Here is a 13,772-nt window from a genome sequence, read left to right as displayed (position 1 = left end):
CATCCCCCTAGTTTGACTGTTTTAGTTCTTTTTTGTTAATTTACTGATTTCATTCCTCCCTTCACGGTCGATCCATCTAACAATCCTTCACAGTGGTGTGGTGGATGTAAATGGCATTAGGCTGAGAGCATGTGCTTACCACTCCATTTTGTTCTCCTTCTCTTCCCTTGTTGGTGAGGTAACTCTTGGGACTTCCACCGGAACTCCATCCCCAGAGGACCATAAGACTAAAGAAGAATTGAAGAAACTTCTCCACAATTCTCCTACGACCCGAAGGAAACAGAAACCAGCTATACTAGTTCTTGCAAGAACCTGTGACCAATTTGTTGTTACCATCTAGTCTAAACCTACTACTACAATAAAATCTTAAATATTCTCCCTATACAGCCTCCTCACTTCTGTTTCTGCCCATCCCTCCGACAGTCCTTAAAGGCAAGGGTAAAAGGTACAGGGTGTAGTTCGTTGAGCCATCTCTATGGGGTTCAACCAGCACTTAATAATCTCCCCAAAAGATCTCTGGGTGGGTGCATCCCGTACAAAGTTACAAAGTACTTTTTGGCATCAAAATGCATGTTTCAGGCCTTGATGGTCCAGGCATTGTGCAGGCTGCTGCATCCTTTGATATGGATAACCATTGTGCTGTCTTACAGGATCTACAAAAGTTCTGTGATGCTCAATCTCACAAGCACTTGTCGGCATCCAGCTCTTCAGGTGCGGATGATCCACTTCCAGTTTCTGGTAGATTTAAATAAATCGGAGACCTGGTTCAAGAAAAGATGGCCATTAACAGGGAATTCAGCCCCATGTACCGTCCTTTTGATCCAGTCCTTTGCATTCAAGGTACACCCACTGTGATCTTGCCACCACTCCTAGGGCCTAAAGAAAAGCACTTTGTCTCCATTGAAAATCTCAAATTACAACATGTGGCTGATTCTTCATAGTATGCCACGGAACAGTTGTGCCTTTCCACCTGTAAAGTAATGTAATATAATGTAAATGCAATTTGTAAAGCACAAACTTATGCCCAAGAGAGTCTTGGCGCTGTCAAGAGCAGATTGAAAAGAAGATTTCTGGCTGAGATCAGGTATCAGCCAGGTCTTTAAGGCCTTTCTGAAGGTGGGTAGGGAGGGAGCAGATTTTAGTGTCAGTGGTAGGCTGTTCCAGAGCACTGCAGTGGTTCTGAAAACGTTCTTGCAACCCCAGGTGGTTCTCCTGAATAGGGGGACAGTCAGGTTCATAGCAGAGCCAGAGCGAAGAGTCCTCCCTGCGATATACCATTTGAGCTTCTCCTTGAAGCGTGCTGGTCCCAAGCCTTGCAGTGATTTACAGGCCGAACATAAGGCTTTGTACCTGCACTGTTGTCTAACTGGTAGCCAGTGGAGTTTCCCATTAGCTGCTCTAGCAGATTAATATTTTGTAAATTTGAAGAGGGAGAGAGTGGCTGCCTCTTCGGGGACTTACAGCAAGTTTAAGATATAGACTGTTGCAGTGTCAATCCTTGAGAGTATCAAAGCAATGATCACAGTTTCCTACAGTGAAAGATTTTTTTTTTTTTACCAGACAATTATTGTCCATCCAATTGCTAAGTTTACACATGACTTTTCGTTGCAGGCCGTGAGCACCACCAACATTGATACTCCCCGACTGTGGGGTAGGCCAAGTCCTCTGTTGACAACTTTACTGATACACTACCTGTTTCTACTTTTACGTCTTTTACAATGGCTTTCATTTATACAGATCTATTATTGGTGAATCCTTCTGAATCAGATTTTTTTGAGCCATACTACTGAGTCACAGCCTTCTGTTTTCCAGCTAAGTACCTCCAGGTACTACATGGATCAAAATGATTTTTCTGCCGACAGTTCATCTGTTTTGCACCTTCTGCCAGCATGGATTTGTTTTGATATCATGGTTAAAGTGCACTTATCTGGTCCCACCATAGATTTATATCTGGATCATACTCTCCTTCGTTCTTCAATTCATGTGGATTGGATTTGTGGCAGTGTTTTTTCTTGTTGATCAATGGCCATTACCTCCCTGAACCTTCTGCTATGGAACTGGTCAATTGGGTGTTGGCCCCTCATTCTTCATCACATCGATTGAAAAGAGACTTGTCGCTCTTTAACATTTCAGCCGTTCCAGTGACTGATGGAATTGTTTGGGACAAGGTTCATTTCGAAGTGTTTGGTTACACGGAGATTGTGTAGATACCATGAGTTTATACAGTTTCTATGGGTGATGTATTAGTGGTGGGTTTACATTTGGATGATTGGAATGTTGAAAGTGTAAATTCTGTGCTATCTGAAGTAGATTATTATACTGTTTTTGAATCTGAGGATTTACATCTTACTTCTGCTAATTACACAGATATGTTCCATTATCATCACTATAGACATAATATTCTGCACAGATCCAGTAGACAGCATCCCCATTTTAATTACACACAGTGGGAACATTGTCCAACTCCCCCTCAAGCTAGATCCAGGAAGCAAAAAGAGAAGTACATGTATTTTATGGGATATAACACTTCAGAACTCAAGTCGTATTATTGCAAATTAGTTCCAACCCCACCAAGAAAATATATGCTTACTCAGACTAAGCTCATCTATACAGCTTCGTATATCAACCAGTTGGACCTTGATGGTTATGACTACTGGAAAAGTGTCAGAAACAGGAATTCCCCTTTGGGTAAATTAAAAGTCACATATACTCACAATCACAGCATTAAATCAAGAAAGGTAAACAAAGAGGAAATGTAAAAGTCACTTCATAAAAATTGCACAGTTTATTCAAACAAATATTAAAAAAACAGTATTCCCTAACCTTAATACATAATAAATCAATAAAAATTATCACACATAGAAATATGCACGTTCTACACAAAAAAACACAAGTGGGAAACAAGTGGGAAACAGAAATATTGAAAAATGGTTCCTATTAAAATGAGGAAAATACAGTAGCTTAACAGTAATCAAGCTCTAACACATATATCTCTTTTAAAGTCAGAGTTGTTGCTTTACAAACTTAGCGTATTTTCTCTCAAATAAGCATCAACGCATTTCAGTGGGCTGATGATTTAAAAAGCCAACATCTTCTTCAGGATAAAAATATTTTGAATCCCACATGAACATACAATATCTTATGTGGGGTCTAAGCAAACCTCCCAATGTCCAAGTATTCACTGCAATGCCACTAGTTAATTATTTTATTCCTTGATGGTTCGTTTCGCTGTGATATTTTCAATATTCATAAAATCCTCATGCGTGGCACAAAACAATATTTCTGAATCGCCCGCATTAGTCTTGTGATTTCCACAGTCAGTAAGTTTTGGCTGTATATTAAAAAATGGCTCCAAGTAATAAAAGCGTCACAGGTTACTCCGTAATCCCGACCGCAATTAAAAATAGCACCGCCAACAATCTTATAGTTTCTATAGTAAATAAATAATGTGCTGGGTGCTGCTGTACTACCAGAGGGAGAGCTAGATGACTGTGGTGACTGCTTGTTAACCTCGCCCAAAGACCTAACTCCTCGCGGCCCCCACTCCGTGGGAGCCGCTCGTGTTGTGGAGAACTGGGAGTGTCTACCTGTTGAACTTGGACAATGAGTGCTGGAGTTGGAGACGCATTCACCGAAGAGCGGGACGGCGAGGTCCAGCCTGCAGAGCGGCTGGTGATTAGCTGCAGCTGGTCCTCTTCCCGCCCCCACCGCCCGTCTGGATAAAGTCCTTGCCAGTCGTCACTTACCTGGTGCTGCTGTACTACCAGAGGGAGAGCTAGATGACTGTGGTGACCGCTTGTTAACCTCGCCCAAATACCTCACTCCTCGCGGCCGCCGCTCCGCGGGAGCCGCTCGCGTTGTGGAGAACTGGGAGTGTCCACCTGTTAAACTGGGACAATGAGTGCTGGATTTGGAGTCGCATTCACCAAAGCGCGGGACTGCGAGGTCCAGCATGCAGAGCGGCTGGTGATTAGCTGCAGCTGGTCCTCTTCCCACCCTCACTGCGAGCCCGGGCTAAGGGCAGGCCCGTTCTAGTCCATTACAGACCGACTAAGACCGGAGCGCCCCCCCCCCCCTCCCGTGTTTAAATCCTCGTGGGGCTAAAAACTGTATGTACTCTATATTAAGTTATTGATTACGAGTGCCTGTGTATCATCATAGATCAAGTGTCTGTCAGGATGGCCACTCGTGAAAGTAGGAGCAAGGCTGCAAAGGGGGGAGGACAGCTAATAGGTACCCTTGATAACTTTATTATTAGAGCTAACTCGGTAACAGACCAGGGCATAAGCTTAATGGAGTGAAGAGTGTCACAGGACTTAGCAGTGGCCAGAAGATTGTCACAGGACCCTGCAATGGCAAAAAGATCGTCCTTGGGCCACATAGCATCTGCTAGAACCCCTGAACATACTGATGGTCTCGCTCTTATTGAGACGCTAGCAGACGTACACCTCATCCCAAGTTCATACCTTCAGGCACCTACACTTACACAAGTGCCAACACAGTTTCCTAATGACACCATAGCCCTTACAGGGTCAGTTGTAGCGGACAACACTATAAATGAAACTATAGAGGCAGAGGCCCAGGAAAATGAGACTAATACAAGACAACTACATGGGAGGAGGGAGGGTGCTATATCGAAACAAAAACGTCCGACTGTTTCTGCACACGCCAGAAAAAAAGTAAAATTCACAAAAGTACAGGAGAATAGGGACACAATGAATAAAGAGTGAGAGGAAATAGGGCTTGTTCCAGAGGTAGTGCAGAGTGGGCAGGACGATGTTCAAAGCATTGTTAATCTTGATATACCAGATGAATCACAGGACTCTCCAATTAGAGATGAGGTGGGAGATAGTAGCGTAGGGATGGCTCATAATGGGACTTCAACCCTGCTAAAGAACATGGGGGAAATCCTAATAAAGCTCCTAACCCGACTGGAAACCAGATTAACACGCATAGAAAATCAGTTACTTGAGGTTGAAAAAAGCATAATAACACTGGCAAGTCTCAGTATAGTTGGAAAACCACCTAAACCAACCTTGGGTACTGCCCTAATAGCAGTGGCACCAGATGTGAACAAATCTCAGCCATTGACCCAGGGGACGAGTAAGAATACCAAAAATGCAACTATGGTGAACCTAGCAAGCACCGTTGCAATAGTTAAAGAAACCCCAGTACAAGGCACTAATGTTATTAAGCCCAACCAGCAGGACCAGAAAGGGCATCAAACAGGGAGGAAATCAAGGGGAGGTTATATCAATCTACCACCAGATGTTAGTCCCTATGTAATTGTCCTGACAGGGGTCCCTGATCAAGGCAATCGACACGAAGAATCCTTTTGGTCACTTAAAAATAAAGTATCACATTGGCTAAATGAAAACAGGCCCTTACCTACTCACTTAAAGGGTGAAATTTTGATTGTTCGAAGGGTCCTGTGGATAGGCTCCACAAGAAAATCAACCACAGGCGACTGTGTGGTAGTAAACTTTGAAGACCCACGAACTGTGTACCATATATGTTCATGGAACTCTCCAGGAGGGAATTCTATAATTGAAACTAAACCACTTTCGTTTTTTTATCCACCCAGGACGCGACCTGAAGGTGGCGGAAGTTGGACTAGGGTCAACTATCATGCTTGGGTGGGCCCAGTGATAGGGGCCTGGGTACTTCAAACCAATGGGTAGGGGCACCAACTTTTAATAGATTTAGCTGCCTAGAAGCAGTAGATTGACTAAAGCCAATTGTGGGTTGTATAACCAGTACCAAGGGGAGACCATGTATGTTGAGCCCTATCTTCAACCATGACCACAGGAAAGGACTCACAGAAGTGATTGTGGGTGAAGAAATCGAAATCGGCCTTACTGCCCGTGCTCAATCTGGGGACTTGAGAGTCCCGAGTATCACTAGCAGCGAAGGAACTGTAGCGGCCGCTTGTCCCCAGGGGAAAGGACCACAGAATCTATCAATGCAAAACCCAGCGTGTGGAAATATTGCCACCATACAGGGAGAGCGAACCAAACCACTGGAAGGACAGAACTCTCTGGGAAAGTTATCCACAGGAGTTACTAGTTTAAATATTAGGCCTCCAACTCTAGAACAACTACCCACAAGCAGCAGTAATGATAAGGTTTTGAAATTAATATCATGGAACATAGCTGGCGTAACAAAAAACCTGAGTGACCCCGATTGGGCAAAGTACATTGATTCGGGTGATTTCTGCCTTCTTCAAGAATCATGGGCACTCGATACACCACATAGGGTAGGCTATAAGTCTTTTGGTATTGGTGCCACCCCCTCAGTAAGGGGAATGCCATCAGGCGGTTTAATCACCTGTGTCAAAGTAACTTTAAGGATCCAGGTAGAAGTTATAGACACAAACTCGTTGGACATACTGGCATTAAAAATTACAACTTGCGAAGGGAAAATACTCTATCTATGCTCCAGCATCTAAAGAATCATTGACTTTGGTAAAACTGGACTCCTTCCTAAATAGAATAGTTGATAAAGAAGCTTTTATCATAGCTGGTGACCTACATTGCAACTATGAACCAATTCTAGAGCTGGGCGATGTTTTTGACGAGGAAGATCAGGCAAATAATATTCACTTGTTGAATAATAATGACCCTCTACATTGCTCAGTTCTGGCAGTTCAATTAGTGAAGCTGTCCGCGGAACATGGTCTCAGGGCTTGTAACAGACGTCTCCCGTTGGATACTTCCAAAAAGCCAACATTCTTTAGGAACAATTGCAAAAGTAACTTAGATTTCGTAATCGTTGAGTATCTGGCAATACATGATCGACCTTGAGGTAAAGGACAGGCTAGAGAGTTATCATCGTCCTTTGGATTTACTGTTAGAAGCATGCTTGTTTAAGGGGGCCGGGAGTACCAAGACAACTGATGCCCATAGCGGTTCCTGCGACGAGATTTTGGTTAGCAACTACAGACGAGCCCTAAAGTGGTCTCATATACTGGAGCACGGAGACATCCTTGCGAAAATCTATTCACAATTTGCAAGGTCATTTCCAGCTTTCATAGGTTCCCCTCCTGAGGACGATAATTCTGGATGCTTTATTGCACTCCATAATGAGTTTTTCAAAACCCTGAAAAGCCTAGTCACAAAAATGCCAAAAAAGACACACCAGAAACTGCTAAACCTTGTCCATAGCAAGCCATAGTATGATAAGATATGTAGGCAGTCCAAGGAAAGCCTCCTGTTGGCGATTAAAACTAAATCTTCGGACGATGTGAGGTTAGCACGAAAAGTTTATAAGCAGGTGCAGGCTGTCTCAAAAAAAGGTTGGGAGGAAGATAGTTGGGCGGCTATGCTGGTAGCTTCAAAGGCAAAAGACAACGTAGGCTTCTGGAGGTTGGTTGCTAACGGGAACCACGAAGGGAGAGTTGTCAAGGATGTTTACCATGACGAACTCACGTGGGTTAACCACTTCACCACTTTATATAAAAAATATGATGAAGTCACTAACAATACCAGCGAAGAAGTTCCTTGGATCATACCTCCCAATGTTAATCTGGAATTTACATTAGAGGAAACTGAAGCAGCCATTAATGCAGTAAAAAATGGGAAAGCACCTGGCTTAGATAAAATTCCCGGGGATCTCTCCAAGCATTATTTAAAGGTATGGGACCCTATATAAATTATTTGTGCAACATGCTAGCTTCTAGTGTAGATTTCCCAGAAAGTTGGCGGGGAGCTGAGATCGTTTTAATTTTTAAAAAGGGTGATCGGTCCGAACCCTCAAATTACTGACCAATTAGCCTAATGGACATTCTCAAAAAAATCTGCTCCAGGCTTATTTTATCCCGTGTAAACTTGTGGTTGGAAGATAACTCGGTCCTCACAAAGTTTCAAGCTGGGTTTAGGAACAAAGTGAGCACCGTCAACCAAGTCTTTAGATTTTGCTGTCTCTACTGGAAATATGTTCATATTAAAAAGGGTCATCTATACGTTGCTTTTGTAGATCTTAGAGCAGCATTTGATTCAGTGCCACGAGATCGTCTATGGAGGTCTCTCCATATGGCAGGGTTACCCAGCTGCCTGTTGTTCCAGATAGTTGGGCTGCATGCTAAGAATTTTGCTTAAGTGAGATGGGGCCCCAATGGGGAACTAACCCAGAATATACCTTTTGAGCGTGGTGTTCGCCAGGGCTGCGTCCTGGCCCCCACTTTATTCTCACTTTTTGTGAATGATATCCCTGTACACTTAGAGGGTTGTAAAAATGACTCCCCAAAACTGAATGGGGAAAGGGGACCCGCATTACTATTCGCGGATGATACCATTTTAATCTCTCAAACTAAGAAAGTTCTTCAGGCACTACTTCATTCCTTTAGTGACTATTGCAACAGGAAAGGTCTGGAAATTAATGCCAAAAAAACTAAATGTATGGTCTTAAACCCTATTAAACCACAAAAAGGTTGCCTAACATTAAACAACCAAAAATTGGAATCGGTCCAAAACCTTTCGTATTTGGGGGTTTCCCTTGATTCCAACTTCACGTGGAGGCCCCAGATTGAGAAAAGCAAGCTATTATTTACTCAAAACACTATACCCATCCTAAGAAAGCAGGGTGCAAGCACTAGTAAAGCTGTGTCACCAGCATTAGAGCTATTTAAATTTAAAGTCCAATCAGCAGCTCTCTATGGTGCTGAGATCTGGGGGCCGATGTCAAAGGATGCTATTACAATTTTGGAGCATAAATTTATGAGAAGCCTTGTAAGGGCCCCAAAAGGTACTCCTTTAGTACCACTTCAGTTGGACCTAAACGTTAAAAGAACCGACCACCACACTATTGTTCGGCCCCTAATGTTTTGGGTGAGACTCTGGCAAACACCAGAACTGCTTGACTACAGGAATGGGTTAAAAGAGGTAAAGTGTTTGGATGTATCGAACTCCAATATAGGGCTAAAACATGTTAGATTATGGTTTACCAAAATATGTTTATCTCAATTTTGGGAGAATCCGGAAAGGTTACCGTACAATAAAAAAAAATTGTGAAAACTGCTTTTTGGGGTTTTATTACCAACCAAATAACGGATGGAAATAGTGGTGGGACTTTAGTAAGCAACTTTCTAAACTTCAAGGATGAGCCTCTCTTTGAGAATTTCCTTGATGAAGTCGAGCCCCCGCTTGCCAAAATCCTATTCATGAAACTAAGATATGGTAAACTTTTGATCAACTCAACCCTGGCACGCTGGTCTAGAAGGGGTAATGCTGACAACGACCAGCGAAACCTGTACTATGTGTGAGGGCAATCTCAAGGAGGATGACCAGCATATCCTTCTCTTCTGCCCAGCCTATGCGTTGGCCAGAAGAAAGTGGATTAAACCTTTATGCAATCTTTTGGGAATAAGGTCATGTAAGACGGCATTAAGAATGATCAAATCTGACACAACCCGAACAATAGTATTTTGTGTTCTGTTCTATTCATCAATTAATGGATATCAGTCCGAGCCCCTCGGCTTTCCGAGCGTCTCATACTCTTTTTACTAGCTTTAATCGCGGTCACGTGCCCTAGTTTCCTGGGTTACGGACTAAATAGGAAGCGTTGCCTTCAGTCCCGAACCTGCTGGGAAGACGCCGGTCATACCACGAATCGGTAAGCCTGCTCGCCATACGGCGGTATATCCAATAGCTACGCTATGTCCATTAACCAGAACTGGAGCGTAACACTAACCCGTTGCTCCATTCTTTTGTTTTCCCAGCGCAGAACTCCTGATTAATGCGGAGCTCCGTGACTCTTCGGGGACGTTTTCTACGGGAATAATTAAACCCGGTAAGCCACTTCTCCCTTGCCTGAATATCTTCCTTTTAGCAAGTGTTCCATGCATAAATATTAACCTAAATCCCTCACTCATTCAGATACTTTGAGTGATTTCCAGTGTCCAGTGTCCCCAGGCCAGCCTTCTAATCTCGCCCCAACGCTAACATTTACAAGCCAATTGTAAGTCTTTCTGACTCATCTAAGTGTACTGGATATAATTCAGTCCGCCCATGCGGACCTTTTTTCAAAAATATTTACACAATATTTGAACTCTCCGCAGGACGTACCGGTCTTCTCGCTGATTTTTTGAATGTGACTATATGACAAAATGGCACCTTTTTAATAGGTAGGCCCTCTAATGGTGTGTTCATTTTAATTTTAATTATGCGACTAAGGCAATTTTGATTAGATAAGTAATGTGTACCTATCACTTGACATTAATAGGTTGCTAGTCCCCCCCTTTGTCCTGATGAAGACCCCGCCGCAAGGACTCCACTGATTCCTGCACTATCTGGGGTCAAAACGTTGACAAGTCCCTGCCTAAATACAGCCCCCTATCCACTATTGTTACATACTATGTATTGTGGGGCATGTACTTGATGAAATAATGTGTTTGAATCAATGACCGTTATGTACATTTATAATTGATTTTTGGATGCATAAGATACATATCTGATTTTATTGTCACTACTCCTTACCTGCACTACCCTCACTATATCACCTCCTCCTCACCTCCAGGGGCACTATTCAACCTTTTCGAAATGACAATGTTCGATACTATATCCTTGGTTTGTTCTATAATGTGAATTAAACATTGTAGACTCATTAATTGTTTCTTTATTTAGCTCAATTTGCATATAACTGTCTCATTCCCACTGGGACCCCTTCCCTCTTAGCATCATTATGACCCAGGTCCCAGTGACTTGTTCTGGGTAAACCCCCTCTCTCATACTCCAATAGTATTTAGTGTCAGTAGATTCTTGCTCTCCATCCACTTTCACCGCAGGAAAAAAGGCCTAAAGCTATAAGGACAATGTTATATACCACTTGCCCATTTGGTTTTCTTTGTTCAGTGGTTTGATAGTATGTATTTTTATGGTTCACTTTCGAGCTCCTTGTCCAAATGTATCACTAGCTAGGTATGCCACCACGTTTTTATTCTTGTCTTTTTTAATCTGTTCTGATTTTATCAGCAACAATTGTCAGTTGTTAAAAAAATTGTGTTTGCTATGCATTTTATAAATGAAATGTGTTTGCTATGCAAATATTTTATGGCCATGCAGGGCCGAAATAAAGATTAATTGGAATTGGAAATAAATAATGGCCGTGTTTTCAGGAATGGCTCCTAATAACAAAACTGCCAAAGTTAACTTCGTAATTCTGACCGCAATTAAAGGCAGCACTGCCAACAATCTGCCTAGATAAAAAAAAAAACGACGAGTAATCAGGGCACACGCCTCAGTGTTTCCGTCAAACCTTATGACTACTGGAAAGACAACATTGATTTTAAATTGCGTTGTGGTACAAAGTCCTGGCAGGTTCAGGGCACAGAAACATTATTTCGATCCTGTTTAATTTCCACCCAAATGATTTCCTTGTATGAAACCGTCCAATAGACTACCTTTCTGGTGTTGGCAAAAATAAAAGAAATAAATGCCCTGACCATTCCCTCTGTTGCCCACTTTGACAGCTGGCAAAGAGTAACAAACTTCCCTGACGACCAATTTAATAGCTTGGAGCAGAATGGCAAATTGAATTCCTCATTTTCAAGACTTGGAGTGTGGTTATTATGGCCGGTGGACACAAATGGTTGTCATGCGTGTTTTTTCAATTCCATGCACATCCATCCAGCAGACATGATCACCGATACTCTCAGTCAACACATTCTGGTATTGTTACCATCTATTCGGTGGGAACACTGGTTGGATCATTCCACAATGTCTTTAGTGAAACAACATCTTTCTCTCCTGTTCGAAGACATACATTTATCAGATTTTCTTTTAAATCCCAGATCCCAGCGTCCTAAAAGATTTCCATATGCAAGTTATAATGACATTTGAAAATGGTTTCAAATGGAAATTGCTGGATGTTTAAGACAAATTGAACAAGATAATTTGGAGAAAATGATAGCTGTTTTTGATAATAGCATAAATATGTTGTAATCATGTAAACAGCATTGTGTCATCTGTTATTGTGAAAAGTGACATGTCAAAATTGTATCATGGGCAAAGTTAGCTTAGATCTATTATGCAGTTTAGCTGGACGCTTCAAGCAATCAAAAATGGGCATGTTCCATGGCATCACATGAATTGCAGCGATTTGTTTCTGGCTTTCAATTTAAAATGTAAACAGCAGTTAATGACCATGAAAGACATGACCCACATAATGCTGCATTTGTTGTTGTAAAAGCTTTTATTCGACACTTTGTCATAAAGCCAACACACATATAATACACGTATTTATCATTAAAAAATGCTGCATTTAGAAAAATTGTATCAACTTCCATTCACCATAGCTGAAACACATTCCATGGTGTATTTAATACACAGTGTTATTTCATTGCATATCTCGATATTTCAATTTACAGCTTGCATGAAACCCTTAGTCATAGAACTGTGGGTGGACCCCCTCAATGCTCACTTGTACTTCCAGTTGCTTCTGAATACATTTCACAAGTCCTCCTGGGATGCTTCTACTCCTGGATATCTGGCACCTTGATCGGCTCTTGTGGATCCCGCACTGGCTGTTACTTCTTCAGTGGCTGCTGAGAGGGACGGATTGGACCACATTTGCTTTATGGATCTGCTCTGATGGGTGCCTCTGAGAACATCGTCTGTGGTTGCTGGGAACAGCAATGTTCCATCTACCTCACAGAACAGTAAACATTCTGAAAGTTTTGAGCCATGGGAACTTTTTAATTCAGCTTTTGTTTGTATATGCTAAATAACAGTTAAATGGTTCACTTTTGTACAGATTGCTTGATTTTACTATTATAACTCTTTAGCTTTTGCTATGCTCTTGGCTTAAAAGTAGCACAAATATTTTCATGCATTTAGGGATGTTATGGATATTTTACCTTATGTTTTAGCATTGCTTTTATCACCTCAAGTCCAAGGAGTGGCTGTCATGTGGTCAGGAAAGTTCCGGTTAAAAACACCACCACTTCACACGCTCAGGTTTCTTAAGTTACCTTCCTTCTTACACAGTGACATTTGACATACATTTGCTTGCATGTCTGTGCAGAATATTATTCTTGAAGCTGCGTTATGTACATTTCCACTTCCTAGGCATTCTATCACAACACCTTGATCATTCCCTGCAAGGGAGAAAGTTTACTGTGCAAATGTTGTTGTCTTGTTTTAGTCAAAAAGGCGACAGAGCTATCATAATATAATAAACAATAGTGGCCTGAACTCGGGTTTCAAAAGGGGGTGGTGATGGACGGAGCATCAGAACCAATCAAAGACTCACACCCAGTCAACAGATCTGGGTTTAATCCATCACCGTTCTTTAGCCCACTCTGCCACCCCAGTTCAGACATTGCCATATGCAAATCAGTCTGACCCTGTGCCGAAACTGGGGTTTCGACATTGCAGCATGGGGGATGTTTATTTTATAAACTGCATCACCAAATTGTTGGGTAGAGGAACATTTTGCTGACACTGTGAGGGTGCTGCATGATGGAATTTCAGCTCAGCTGATTTCTCTTCACCCCTGCAAAGAGGGATGTCAAGGTTACAACCAAGACAGACAGATTGATGACGTTTACCAACAGGTAATGGGGAGTTAGCCCACCCAACAGGAATTTTGGAGATCACCCACCCTATGTAAAACTCGGTTAGTATTTGCTAGGTAGGAATACTTATATGCCAGCATATATTCAATGCTATAGCACAATGGTGGAATGGTTCATCATTTTTAAGCTGTTCAATAAACGCACAGTTTACCTGGAGGTATAAGCCATATGACACTACAGGCCGCCATGATGATTGTGCGTT

The sequence above is a fragment of the Lissotriton vulgaris genome, chromosome 4_1, assembly GCF_964263255.1.
Source record: "Lissotriton vulgaris chromosome 4_1, aLisVul1.2, whole genome shotgun sequence".
Lineage (NCBI taxonomy): Eukaryota > Metazoa > Chordata > Amphibia > Caudata > Salamandridae > Lissotriton > Lissotriton vulgaris.
Note: the sequence above shows the minus strand (reverse complement) of the source record.